The sequence below is a fragment of the Herpailurus yagouaroundi genome, unplaced genomic scaffold (genome assembly GCF_014898765.1).
Source record: "Herpailurus yagouaroundi ecotype Mexico unplaced genomic scaffold, PumYag 163, whole genome shotgun sequence".
NCBI classification, from domain to species: Eukaryota; Metazoa; Chordata; class Mammalia; order Carnivora; family Felidae; genus Herpailurus; species Herpailurus yagouaroundi.
In genome coordinates this window covers 37,522,747-37,536,637 of record NW_024412404.1, presented here as the reverse complement: position 1 = coordinate 37,536,637, position 13,891 = coordinate 37,522,747, and the positions used below count along the sequence as shown (strand labels likewise).

The window sequence follows — 13,891 nt, the reverse complement described above, 5'->3', positions numbered from 1 at the left end:
CCAACAGCCAGATTCTGATTAGTGTTAATGCATGGCTAAGGGAATTCAAGCCAGCTTGGCAACAAAGACCCCTCTGAATGAATGCCTTTCATTGTTGGCAGCTTTATATTTTTTTAAAGCAAGAGTCTCTTCCAGGACTATTTCCTTCAAATCAAAATGAAGAGTTTAATTCATCAGTTAACACTCCATAGCAACTAGAAGGCTTTTGCTGCCTCCTCCAACTATTATTTCTTAAGACAGCCAGGCATGCCCCCATTAGCTGCAGGATGAGAAAAAACTGGAAGGAACTTGATTTTCCCATTGGGATGGGATCGCAGGGTGTATAGGGAGTGGAATCCAGCAAGCAGTACTGTATATCCACAGGATCTGGAGAGAGCATGTGGAGATCCAGGCAGGCAAAGGGGGATGGGGCCAACACAGCATGGCCCATGTATCCTGATAGGCACAGGGCAGGGGTGGGGGCGGGGAGACGCCAACAGCGACTTACATTAGAAATTCCAAGGGGCGCCTGGGTGGCTCAGTTGGTTAAGGGTCTGACTTTTGGTTTCGGCTCAGGTCATGATCTCACAGTTCGTGGGTCCGAGCCCCACGTCAGGCTCCACAGCTAGCATCATGGAGCCTGCTTGGGATTCTCTCTCTCTCCCTCTCTCTCTCTCTCTCTCTCTCCCCCCCCTCCATCTCTCTCTCTCTCTCTCTCTCTCTCTCTCTGTCTCTGCCCCTCCCCCACTCGTGCTGTCTTCTGTCTCTCTCAAAATAAATAAACTTTAAAAAAAAAAAGGAGAAATTCCAAGCAGACAGTCATCATGGGGGAAGCATATCAGCATAAAGAGGGGCCTGCCACCCAGCTAGAGTCTGGGCCAGGACTCTGGTTGGACAGACCCCTGGGCTAGAAGGACGGGGCTTTTCTAAGCTGAAGATGGCCATCTCCGTTCCCTCGTGAGCTGTGACCGACAGGAGCCCACCTGGTCCTTGTCTTTATGAGAAGCCCTGCCCTTCGCCATCCAAGAGCTGTTCTGTTCTCTCCCCCTCCCCAGAGCCGTGGCTAGTCACCTGTGTCTCCTGTGTCTCCTTGCTTGTCCAATGCAGGCATCAGGGCAGGCTGACTTAAAGCAGCTCCTGCAGACCTCATGTCCAGTCTAGTGCCCAGCTCCGGACTCCGTCCCTGCTGGAGAGAACCACAGACACCTTCTGACCAGGCCCTCAACAAATTCCTATCGTCGCCCTTTCACAGGGCTTCCTGCAGCTCGATGGGCCTATCATTCAGCTCCTGTCGGGTAGGGTAGAAGAGCTAGAGCTCCCCGGGGGCCCACGCGGCTGCCTGTGCTGCAGACAACAGCCATATATTGTGTGCGTGCACGCACGTACGCGCGCACGCACGGGTGGGTGCGTGCACATGCGAAACCTACGGCTGTGTCACAGTTTACATACGTTAACTCATTTGACCTTCAGGTAGAACAAATATTATTAGCTCTCCTTTATAGATGAGGAAACTGAATCCTAGAGAATGTAAGCAGGTTCCTTTAGCAAACACTGTGTTAGGGCTAGAAGAATAAAATATAATCCAAAACTCTGCAGAGCTCAGCCTTCTCTGCTCAAGGCTACCCAGGTAATAATCCTAATAATTCATTCTTTCAAAAATATTTATCGGGGCGCCTGGGTGGCGCAGTAGGTTAAGCGTCCGACTTCAGCCAGGTCACGATCTCCCGGTCCGTGGGTTCGAGCCCCGCGTCGGGCTCTGGGCTGATGGCTCGGAGCCTGGAGCCTGTTTCCGATTCTGTGTCTCCCTCTCTCTCTGCCCCTCCCCCGTTCATGCTCTGTCTCTCTCTGTCCCAAAAATAAATTAAAAAAACGTTGAAAAAAAAATTAAAAAAAAAATATTTATCGAGTTCCCATTACGTGTGAGTCACCAGGTGTATGTGGGAGAAGACAGACATACTAATTAGTGTTTAGTGAGCATTTGCTCTTTGCCCAACACTGTACTAACAACTTTACATGTATTACCTTCATTCTCAGCACGACCCTAGGGCAGGGGGGCTGATTTCAGGAAATAGGCATGGACAGGCTGGGGTGACTTGCCCAAGGACACCCACACTGTAGACAGTTGCAGAGCGGGTGATATGCCCTCGGGTGGTCTGACTTCTGGGCCACGCTCCTCACCACAGAGCTACACTGCCTCTCAGCCTCTCTGTTTGAACTCCAAGTCCGGTGTGCTTTCTGCTGCCCCCATGTTGCAGCCACAGAGCCCACTCGCTCCCTAGAAAGGATATTCCCACCACCTTTACCCAGCCACTCCCAGGGACTGAGGGCAGGCAGCCCCCATTCCAGATCTAAGACCGTGAATGCCTGCTCCCATCCTGAGTGTGGCTCCCTGAGACAGCCATGCCTGCACTCCACCTCTGCCTGTGCCTTGCCTCTGGTGGACCCCCTGGCCCCTGTCCTGGCCCCCCTGCTCTAATTGCTTCACTCCTGGTGCAAAGCGTGTCCTCCCTGCCCCCTCAGCTAACCCTGTCCCGCCCCTGCCTTCTGCCTCTTACCACCCCTCAAGTTGTCCCTACTTCACCCTCTGAGGTGGCTCACCCTGCATGCCCCATTTACCATGGAAAACTGCCATGTATTAACTCCTCAGTTGTTACTTTGACTTCTTCCTCCTTCCTTAAGCCGTGACTTCCACAGTGTCCTCTGTGGACACTAAGAACCTCACTTCTTTTTTTTTTTTTTTTTTTTAACTTTTTTAATGTTTATTTTTGAGAGAAAGACAAGGTGTGAGTGGGGGAGGGGCAGAAAGAGAGAGACACACAGTACAAAGCAGGCTCCAGGCTCTGAGCTGTGATCACAGAGTCCGACACGGGGCTTGAACCCACGATCAGTGAGATCATGACCTGAACTGAAATCCAGCGCTTAACCGACTGAGCCACCCAGGCACCCCAGAACCTTACTTCTTCTTTACCTAGGAGCAGACCAAGGTCTCTGGGCACCAACTTCCCAGTTGTTCTCTCCCACCTCGTCCTGACTTCTTACCCATCCTGCCTTCCTCTCTTCTTCTCTTAATTCCGGGTGATCGGAGCTTAGACGGCTGGTGCTTTAGACTCTGTCTGCTCCACCTCCTACACGTCCTGCAGGGTCCCTCTAAATCCACTGCCTTCTGGGGTCTTTTCCTCTTACCCACAAATATGCACAGGCATGGTGCATGATGGCAAAACTGTCACTTAACTGTGTCCCCTAGCCAGGATCCAAGGCCTTCCTGTGCCCTTCTGGTCCTCAGTGAGTCAGCCACACTGCTGCCCGTCCACTCCCCTCTGCCCTCAACCCAGCTCCTCTCTCTTCTCTAAGGAAACAGCTTCCTTGAAGGTCATCCGTGCCTTCCAAGTTGCAAGATCCATTTGCTTGTTCAATCCTTGGCCTTTTTGACTTCTTGAAAGCATTTAGCACTGTTGGCCATGCCTCTCTTTTTAACCCTTGCTTTCTTGATTTCTGTGTCTTCATGACTCTGCTTTGTCTTAGGAGTCATTTGCTTGCAAGGAACAAAAATCTGCTCAAGGCATTTGGGGAGTTTTTGGAATAATTCAGAAGAATTTCCATTCTTCTGCACTATCATTTCAGTTCTGTCCCCTGGCCAGTCCCTCATGCACACAGCCACCAGACAGTTCTCTTCAAAGTAGTCCTGTTTTAATGGTACATCCTGCCCAGAATCCTCCAGCAGCTCCCCATTTCCCACCAGATAAAATCTGAAGTCTTACATGCCACAACATCCAAAGTCCTAGCTGCCATGTACTTTCCAGTTTGCCTTCCTCTCTTTTGCACGACTGTCCAACACACATCTCTGTGTCATCTAGTTATTCTACCTTCTATTCCCTAAGCAGATTTTTCTGCTTCATAGCTCACACTATTTCTTTTATAAATGCCTAACTCATATCTTCTATGAAAATCTTCTACTTCCTTCACGTTCTAGATCAAATGTATCTTCCTTATAAAGGCTTTACCCCAGCAGAAGTGACCTCTCACTCCTCTGAAAGCTTGGGATTGGGGCCCCTCCTTATTTGCCATATTAGGCTGGAGGCTCTCTGAGCAGAGAATTACATCATGTGTCATGCAGTGTGCCCAACCTGGAAACAGGATCCCAGAAGGGTGGAATGAAGTCATTGGAGAAAAACTGGCTTCTCTTTTTTACTCTTAAAGAAGAGGGAGGCATCCATAGGCTTCTTGCCTCACTGTTCTGCCTCTAAATTGACCCACCTCCTTAACCAGAAGAGAAACAGAGACAAAGACTAGTATCTTTTGTATCTAAAAGCTTCCAGGTACTTACGGCATGAGAGAAGGAAGTTTGACTAGACATTTGAAGTATTTTGTGATGAAGCAGTTAAGTGATTTGCCTGAACCCACGGAAGGCTGATCACAGAGTTGGGCCAGGGCTCCCCACGTGTCCTCCCACACCCCACACCGGGCTCGTTACTGCCAGCTCTCTGTGCCCTCTTGCCCCCTGCAGCCAGCAATGGAGGGGCAGGCAGGAAGCCAAGAGCCAGACCCATTTCCAGAACATAGTGAGTCAGACAGTCGCTCCACTTTCTGTGTTTACCTCTTTCTGGAGCTTCTGGAGGGGAGTGGGGAGACCTTGAGATGTATCTAGAGGGCACAGGGACTCGGTGTTGCCAGGGAATCATTGCCTTCCATCAGTGGGCCCTGGCAAGTCTGTCTCCGGAATGTACAGACCCAGATGAGTGACTGTCTATCTGGAGACACATCCTTCCTCCTTCCTGGCACTTCTCTTCCTGAAAATATGTAGCTCCTGTGATGCAGCTCTCACTGGCTTTGGTACTGGTTGAAGGCTGTCCACCACAGGCTCCCCGCTTCTGATGTGAGCATGTGACTCCACCTGGGCTAATCAGAGCCCTTCCCCGAGGCCTCTCACACTGGAACTGAGGAAGGAAAGCATCCGCCATCTGTGCTGAAGCTGAGAGGCAAGGCTGAGAGTGTTGCCACAGGCCAAGCCTTGTGAAGGAAGATGATGTGAGAGAAGGAGGCCGACAGACAGAGGGAAAAGGAAGAGGAATGGAGAAATGAAGTCTTGATAAGCTTCTGGTCAGAACCCTGGTTCCAGTCACCCCGAGGCCTGGGTGTACCCTCTCTATTCTGGCATCTGAGCCAATAAATTCCTCCATTAGTTTAGGTGGAGTGTTTGCCACTTGCAGCCAAAGAATCCTGATTAACACAGCCTCCATCTGTCACCTGAATCCCTCCTTTAATAGTTTAAGGGAGTCCTGCCTCCTCTCTTCGCCTTTTCTTGAGATAAACATGCAGTGAGGACTAGAGTCCTGGTCTTCACTATCGTCATCATCATCAACACCAACAAAAATGACCAAGCGCTGTCTGTTCCTGGCATTGTCCTAGGTATAGTGGGGGAAAGAGCTGCAAATGGTAGTCTCTCCCTTCTGGGTGCTTCCATGCTCATCAAAATACAAGAAATTCCAAGGGCATAAAATACATGCTGAGCACAGATCTTCTTTAGAACAAGACATAAATCAATCAGTCTGCATGGAGTTTTTAAAGAACATAGATACTCATCACTACAGATTATTTTCTGACCTTTTGGTGCTAAACATCCCTTTCTTGAAAAGCCATCCACCCCCTAGAATAAAAGGTTTTTACCTCCATCTTAGAGTTACCTTCTTTGTACTTTTTTGTGGGGTCTTCTCCAACCAGGTTAGCTCCTCATTCAGGATCAAATTTGTTTATTTGTTTGTTTGTTTGTTTTCTGGGATGCCCTTTCTAGACCTATCCAATTTACTCCACTATAAAGTCCCCAGCCCCAGATTTCTCATGATGCCTAGAGCCCTCCCACTGCCAAAGTCTCCATTCCTTTAAGCTAATATCTGGCCTCTGGATATATCCTTATACAGGATACAATCTGTAAATCTCCTGTTCAGATGTCTTCCCATATGTTTTCTGGTCCTGTTTAACCTCAACAACTTTCAAACAGTTAAATATGTAAAAAAGAAAAAAAAAGAGCATTACACATATTTCCAAACAAATTATCTATGTTCAACATTGTACATTCAACAGCTTTGTCTAGAAAGGAAAGAACAAGATAAACATGCAATTTATAAAGAATGAGAAAGAGGAATAGAAAAAACAGGGTTGTCTGGAATCCCTGTATTTCTTTTTTTTTTTAAGTTTATTTATTTATTTTGAGAGAGAGAGAGAGAATGCACAAGTGGGGGAGGGGCAGAAAGAGAGAGAGAGAGAGAGAGAGAGAGAGAGAGAGAGAGAGACAGAGAGCATCTCAAGCAGGCTCCATGCTGTCAGCATAGAGCCCGATGCAGGGCTCGAACTCACAAACCATGAGATCATGACCTGAGCCAAAACCAAGAGTTGGGCACTTAACCAATTGAGCCACCCAGGTACCTCAAATCCCTGTATTTCTCATTACCCTTCCACTCTCAGCCTCGGCACAGACCATTAGAAATTCTGAGATCGAGGTATCACCCCAATGCATCCAGGCCTTCCTTGGGGAGACATGCCTACTGTGAACTGAAATGGCTGTCCTAGAGAATTCCACTGATTTACAATACTCTTTCCTACTTTCCAGGAGAGAAAGCTCCTCTTCCCCTTAGATCTGAAATGATAGGTCATTATCTGAATCTTATTCCAAAAATTTAGTAGCTTAAAAATAATTTCTGACTTCTCACAATTCTGTGGGTCAGAAATTTGGGTAGGGCTCAGCTGGGTCATTCTTCTGGTCCACAGGCCATTAGTTGGTGTCACTGACTAGGCTGTTTTCAAGTGTAGGCGTGGCTGGACTGGACAGCCCGTGAGGTCCTCACTCAGGTATCTAGTGTGTAGGTGATCTTCCAGATGGTCTCTCCTGGGGGCTAGACTGGGGTTTCTCAGAGCATGGTTGTCTCAAGGTAGTTAAATTTCTTACATGGTGACTGGCTTCCCCCAGAGACCAAGGGGAAGCTGGTAGGTCTCCTACAGGCTAGGCCCTGAACTGGCTCAACATCACTTCCATTCCACCATATTCTGCAATCAAGGCAAGTCACAGAGCCTGCCCAGATTCAAGCGGAGGCAAAACAGATTCTACTTCTTGATGAGTGGAGTAACGTGTGAATACAGAGAAGAAAGAAAATGGTGGCAACCATCTTTGGAGGTCATCTATCACACCACGTTTAACTCCTTCACTCACTTAAAGGGAACATGCTTTTGTTCATTTCTTATCCTTAAATAAACCACCATATAGGGGACCCTGTTCACCTTAGGCAACTCTTCTCAACCCCTTTTATCCCCACACATTATTTCGCCTCACAATCTCCATCCTCAAACCTAAAATGTTCCTTACGTTTCACCTATACTCACCCTGAAGTACTTGTGTCAGAAAACTGTGTATTCCCAAGTGCTGACTCCAAATTAATTTTTACTAGAGCTTATTCTAATTTCGCATTCTGTTATGATAATGATCACTTAGAACTTGTAATATAACTATAAAATAAGGCTGACAGTCCTTTAAGCCAGGGGTTGGAAATCTTTTTCTGCAAAGAGCCAAATGGTAAATATTGTCAACTTCGGAGGTTTACAGTCTTTGTCGCAACTCCTCAACTCCTCAACTCTGTTGTATAGGAAAAGTGAAAAACAGCCATAGAAAATACATCAATGAGTGAACATGTCTGTGTCTCAATAAAACTTTTTTTACAAAAATAGGTAGCAGGCCATATTTGGCCCAAAGGCTATAGTTTTGCTGTTCCCTGCTTTAGACTAAGGAATGAGTATGTCTTTTAGTTTATTTTGTCTAATAATTAGCTTTTGCCTTTCAGAAAGTCACTCTTCTCTGAAAATCATTTTTTTCATCTATAAATGAGGATATTGAGGGTCACCTGGGTGGCCCAGTCGGTTAAGCATCCAACTCTTCATTTCGGCTCAGGTCATGATCTCATGGTTCATGAGTTCAAACCCCACATGGGGCTTGGTGCTGACAGTGCAAAGCCTGCTTGGGATTCTCTTGCTCTCTCCCTGTCTCTCTCTCTCTCTCTCTCTCTCTCTCTCTCTCTCTCTCTCTTTCTCTCTCAAAATAAATAAATAAATCTTTAAAAATAAAATAAATAAATAAGGATATTGAAGTGAACAAAAATAAAATACCCCCTTATGCCCATAGTTGTGAAAATGCCACACACCTTTAAAACTCTGTAGAGGACATGCCCAAGATGGCCACAAGATGGGTTGTTTCTCCGTGATAATGTCTCAGAGTCCTGTTGGTATTTCCATGACTTGATGTCCTTCCAAGAGTCTCTCTATTTGTTTCTGTAGGTCTTCATATCCCCTTATCCATGTGTCTCTGTTGCTATATGGGCCATTCTCTTTATCTGTGTTTATGTATGTGATTTTCTGTCTGTGCTCAGGGTTTCACTGACCCTCAGTTTTCATCTGTGTGCATTCTTGTGTGTCTCTATCTTGTTTCTTTGTGTATACATACATCTTTCTCTTCTTTCTGCCCTGCCTCTCTCCCCTGACCATAATGTTGAATAGCTGCATATTTTTCATTATTTCCTTTTAGAATGAAAAAATTTTCCTATTCTTAATTTTCAAAATAGATATAGCATATTTTATATAGTTTTCATATTTTATATGCTGTATATTTTTTAAATTTCCATTTATGTACAATGAGATATCACATGTAAATTCCTTAGCACAATAGCTAATATTCAGTAGGTACCCAGTAATTATTATGTCCTTTTATCTGGCTTCCCTTTATGTAACTGCCTAAGTGACTTTTTTTTCACATGGGTCAATGATTCTCAACAGAAAAGAAGGTAGATCCTCTGTATCTTTCTAGAACACTTTGTTGTTCTGTCCCATCCTTACCCAGGGCACCAGCCCCCAGCCTCCTCATTGTCATTACTATGTCTGTACACATCTTGTGGGAACTAGTAAAAATAGGAAATCAAAGTTTATTTTTGCTCACCCACCCAGTGATGATCCCATACCTTCCACAGCTTCTCCTCTTTTGTTCACTCGGCAAGTATTTATTGAGCGTTCACTATGTACTCAGTGATGGGGATGAACAAAGCAGACACCGTCCCTGCCCTCACAGAGCTTATGGTTTACTGGGAGAAATGGGCAATAACTATGCACCTGAACGAGAGCGGAGCAGTGGGTGCACGATTGGATTGGAATACTGGGGAGGGAATGATCTCTCTGAGCTGCCTTTCAAGGTGGGACCCAGAGGGTGAGCAGGAGCCAGCCTAGGACAAAGCAGGAGGGAAATGAAGGACACTTCCTAGGACAAAGCAGGAGGTCAGCAAGGCGGCAACAGACCGAGCCAGGCTCCCAGGCCAGGCATAGTGAGGGGTCATTCCAACATTAAAGGGGGCCACCAAAGGGTTTTAAGCAGGAGAGTGGCTGACCTGGTTTATGTGTTTCAAAAATGTTTCTAGCTACAGTGTGGGGGAATGGTTAGATTTTAGGGGCCGGAGGGGAAGCAGTGGAAGGAGACTCTCCAGAGATGGTGACAGTGAGTGAGGAAAGAAGAGAAAGCATTAGAAATATTTTAGGAGGTAGAAATGACAAGATTGGCCGATGAATTAGATGTGAAGACAAGGGGGCGGAAGAGCAAGGCTGGCACCAGGGTGCCCGTTGCAGGGAAGGGGGGTGCCGAGCAATCATACTTCCATTTTGGGCACGTTCCATAGGAGACTAGTGCGGAGCATGCAAGGGGAAATGTCAGGCAGGCCGTCGGATGTAGGAGTCTGTGCTCGGACTAGGGATTCGGGTCGGGGATGAAAATGTGGGGGTTGTCGGTCGTGGGGATGGATGTCATCCACCAGTGGAAGGGGACAGAGAGAGGAGAAAGGGGCCCAGGAGCAGGGAGAGAAGGAAGAACGTGTAAAGAGGAAAAGGAAGGGGAACCAGAGAGGGAAAGGAGCCAGGACAGCATGCGTCCTCAAAGCCAAGAGTGCAGGGTGTTTCAAGAGGGAGTGGAGAGAGAGCAGGCCCTCACACTGGGTGCCGCTGGGATGCTGAGGGAGATGAGGACCGCAAGCCTGTCCCTGGATGCGGCCACATGAAAGCCACCTGTGACAGTAATAAGAGTGGCTTTGCTGGAGTTGGGGGGAACGGGGGTGGGGGTGGGGTGAATGGGTGATGAGAGAATTAGGACCAGCTGTGAAGACAAGTATCCAAGAAGTTTGGTCGTGAAGGGGAAGAAAGAAACACGCTGCAGAGGATGAGAGATCAAGGGTGAGGTGTCTGGGAGAAGAGATACAAGGAGCGGAGGGGGGGCGGGGCTCAGCCCGCTAAGCGTCTGATTACTGATCTTGGCCCAGGGCATGATCTCATGGTTCGTGGGTGCAGAGCCTGCTTGGGATTCTCTCTCCCCCCTCTCTCTGCCCCTCCCCCTCTCATACTGTCTCTGTCTCTCTCTGTCTCTGTCTCTCTCTTTCTCGCTCAAAATAAATAAACTTAAAAAAAAAAAAAAAAGAAACACTAGGGTGTGTTTGGAAACTCAAAATGATCAGCGAAGAGCGAGATTGTGCCTCAGCTTTTGTGTTACTTTTCATAACGATGAGAACTTAGAATTGTGTAACTCTTCACAGTTTACCGAGTGTAATCACACACACTATCTCAGCCTTACAGCCGTGCCATGAGGTACGTAGCAGCCCTGAGTTAGGGATGAGGCAGTAAGGGACATGTTCAAGGTCACAGCCAGGAAGGGGCAGGGCCAGGCCCCCGTGCCCACACTGCTCCCCTCCCCTAACCCAAAGGCCCTCCCTGTCCACAGCACTCCTGTCCCAGAGGACGGGCACCAGAATTAGTTGGCACTCACACGGTATGGGTTGTGCCCTACCAGTGTCCCTCAGGCAGGTTTTTCAGTTGCCACCAAGCCAGTCACTTCTGCCTGCTGGCCCAGCTTTGATGTTATGAAGTCACGGCTGCTTTTCAAGAACACAAGACCCTGTCCCACTTCCCAAGCCCCTTTAACTGAGCCTCAGCTCTTCCTGAATTTCTGGAAGAAACCAGCGATTTCTGGCAGGTGTCAGAGAGAGGATATGTGACATTTCACATCCCTCACCTCCAGCCCCTGAGGCTTGTCAACACGGGGACCGCCACCCAGAGAGACCGTGGGTGGGTTAGTGACTGTGGCCAACCTCGGTGCCTCGGTCTCCACATCTGTAAAATCCTGTAAAATCCATTAGGATGAAGTGAGATGGTGGGTATACGGCACTCAGAAGGGTGCTTGGCACGTGATGACTGCTCTGTTGACGCTGCTCATGATTATTTTCATCCTCTCACTCACTCATACGTTGGACAGACATTTGTGGAGCACCTTCTCAATGCCAAGGATCGCTGTAGGCACAGCAAATAGAGAGATGTAGCCACATGCTTCCTGGGCTCAAGAAGCATATGTTGTAACGAAGGGAAGGGATGTTGGAACACAAACAGCTCTGCCCTCGCAGGAATAAGCAAGGTGCAAAACACCGGGTACCCGGAGAAGAGAGCGCATCTAGGCGAGAGGCAGTCGGTAGGGGCAGGCTGTGGGGGAGGGCGGGAGGGGGGGGGCCATTCCCCACGGAAGGGGGCAGCTGCAGCTGAGCAAAGTCACAGGAGCTGGAGAAGGCAGAGACTGTTTTGGGGGTGGGGGGCAGGTGGTGAGGAACCCGACAGGAGCATCTGCTCCGGGGAGAAGAGGGGAGGGGATGAGACTGGTTATCCTGGGGGAGGATTGTGGGAGGCCCAGATGTCAGTCTGGCAGACCCAGCAAGGGGCAGCCTGGGTGGAGGCAGGACGGTCAACTCTGCATTTACTTCTGGCTTCGCATCAGGGCTTTTTGGGAAGCCTAGTAGGATCTGTTGGTTTGGCTTTGTGTCTGTCGTCCTCAGGGGGGGTGGTGGGAGGGAAGGGGCCACAGTGTCAAGATTCGCCCCAGGCCGCCAGTTAGGTTTAGGCAGGACTCCACAGCACCTACCCCTTCCGTAACAGATGGAGGAACTTGAACCGGCCTGGTAACCCCACCCCTCTAACCCCTAGGGAATGCCCTGGAACTAGCTCCCCCAAGCTCTTCAAAGAAGATGATTCAGGGCCATCTCCTCCCCTAGGGCCACCACCATGGGGGAGCAGGGACCTTGTGGGCACACCTGCCACCGAGGCTTCAGGGCCAAAGGACTGGCCTCCAATTTGCACAGAGCCAGGCCCCTACCTCCCTGTGGCCACATTTGTCGACACGTGTTGTGACCCCTGAGTTAGTCCAGTTTGCAGAACAGAAACCCAGAACCTAGCAAGGGAAACTGACCAGCCTGAGGTTACAAAACCAATCTGGGGGAAAGTCAAGACCTGGGAAAAGTAAATGAAATCGAGGATGAGAATGTGCAAGTGCTGTGGGAATGGCAGGCTATTATCTCCTCCTTCATGAGCATTTCTCATGGTCGCTACTTTGGGGGAAGTCACCAGAAAGATAAATCAGAGAACCAGGAGCGTTGACACCATGGGCAGTGTGGAAAGAACACGGGATTTAGACCCTGGAGACAGTTAGAGGCCTGGCACGGCCAATACCAGCTGCGTAACCTTGGACAGCTCACTGCCTCCCTGACCCTCAGTTTCCTTTTCTAGGAAAATGCCTTATCAACCCTTGTGTTCTGTGGGGCTGAGGTGAAACAATGCATCTGATAGTGCTTTTAATGAGCCCTGGGCTCTAGGACTGTGGTGTCTTGTGAGGAGCAGTAAGATGGTAGCAACCAGCAGACCTGGGGGCTTGGAGGACTAGTGTGCAGCATCCTGGCACTTTCTGTCCCTGGGGGCAGGAGCCAGCCGCTGCCGGTGCTGGAACCCAAGTGTTCTGTCTCTCCTGCCCAGACGCGCCCCATGGGTCATGCCGGGCCCTCGACTTGCAGACCTCAGACACTGTTCATCACGGCGTGCAAGGCACGACCTTCCATCACTGGGTGCTGATGCAGCTCCCAGTGAGCTCTGCACCCCCGCCCCACCTTAACACACTGTGGGTGCCAAAATGCGCCTGGCCAGTTGCTCAGCATTCCCCCAAACTTCACAAGCTCTGCATCTCAGTGATGGAGGAGAGGCCCAAGTTGGATCAGTTTCAGGAAAACAAGAAGTGATTTCTCTCAAAGACCTTGGCGAGGTCTTTCCGCTCACCCCATCCCCACCCCCTGAGTGTTCTGGGCCAGGACAGCCGGAGGCCTGCAGCTAAACGTCACTCAGGATGTACACGCTTAGGTTAAAACAAAAGCAGGAGGCCGGGACTAATGGATGGACGTTGGCCGGGTTCCTTAGGAGAGCCTGGCGAGCTGGTGTTCCCTAGAGGCAGGAGAAGGTCTTCAGATATTCACGGCTATGCCTCCCAAGGATGACCTTGGGCATGGCGCTTTCCACAGATGGAAAGGCAATGGGAAGAAATCGACTGTGGGACACCTAAACCCTTATGACTCAGACATGGATTCTGAGGTTTCATTCATTCAATCATTCAACAAGTATTTATTGAGCACCTATTGTGTGTCAGGGACTGTTCTAAGCCCTGGCAAACGAAACAGACAAAAACTTCTGCCCTTGGAGCTGATATTCTAGTGGGATCAGACAGAGAAGGAAGAGATAAACAAGAAGATAGGGAACGGTCTGCTGCTAGTAAAAGCTTCAGGGGAAGAGAGCAGGGAGGAGGGATTAAGAGTAGTGGGGTGGGGAGTGTTTGCAGGTTTCAGGAATGTGGCAGGAAGGCCTCACCGAGAAGCAACAACAGAGCCAGGGAGACAGCCACGTGGATATCTGGAGGAAATGGCTCCTGGGCAGAGGGAACAGCAGGTGCAAAGTCCCTGAGGCAAGAACATGCCTGGGGCTTCAGTGCAACAAGAGACTGAGTGGCTGCAGGAGAATGAGACCAGAGAGATGACAATAGATGAGC

The 13,891-nt window shown here is 49.0% G+C and overlaps 1 protein-coding gene across 7 annotated transcripts in view; it reads left to right on the top strand.

Annotated features, from left to right (window-relative positions):
• The window catches only part of CRTAC1 (cartilage acidic protein 1), a 157,934-nt gene that overhangs the window by 69,944 nt on the left and 74,099 nt on the right, over positions 1-13,891 (top strand). The gene's annotated exons all lie outside the window — the stretch shown is intronic.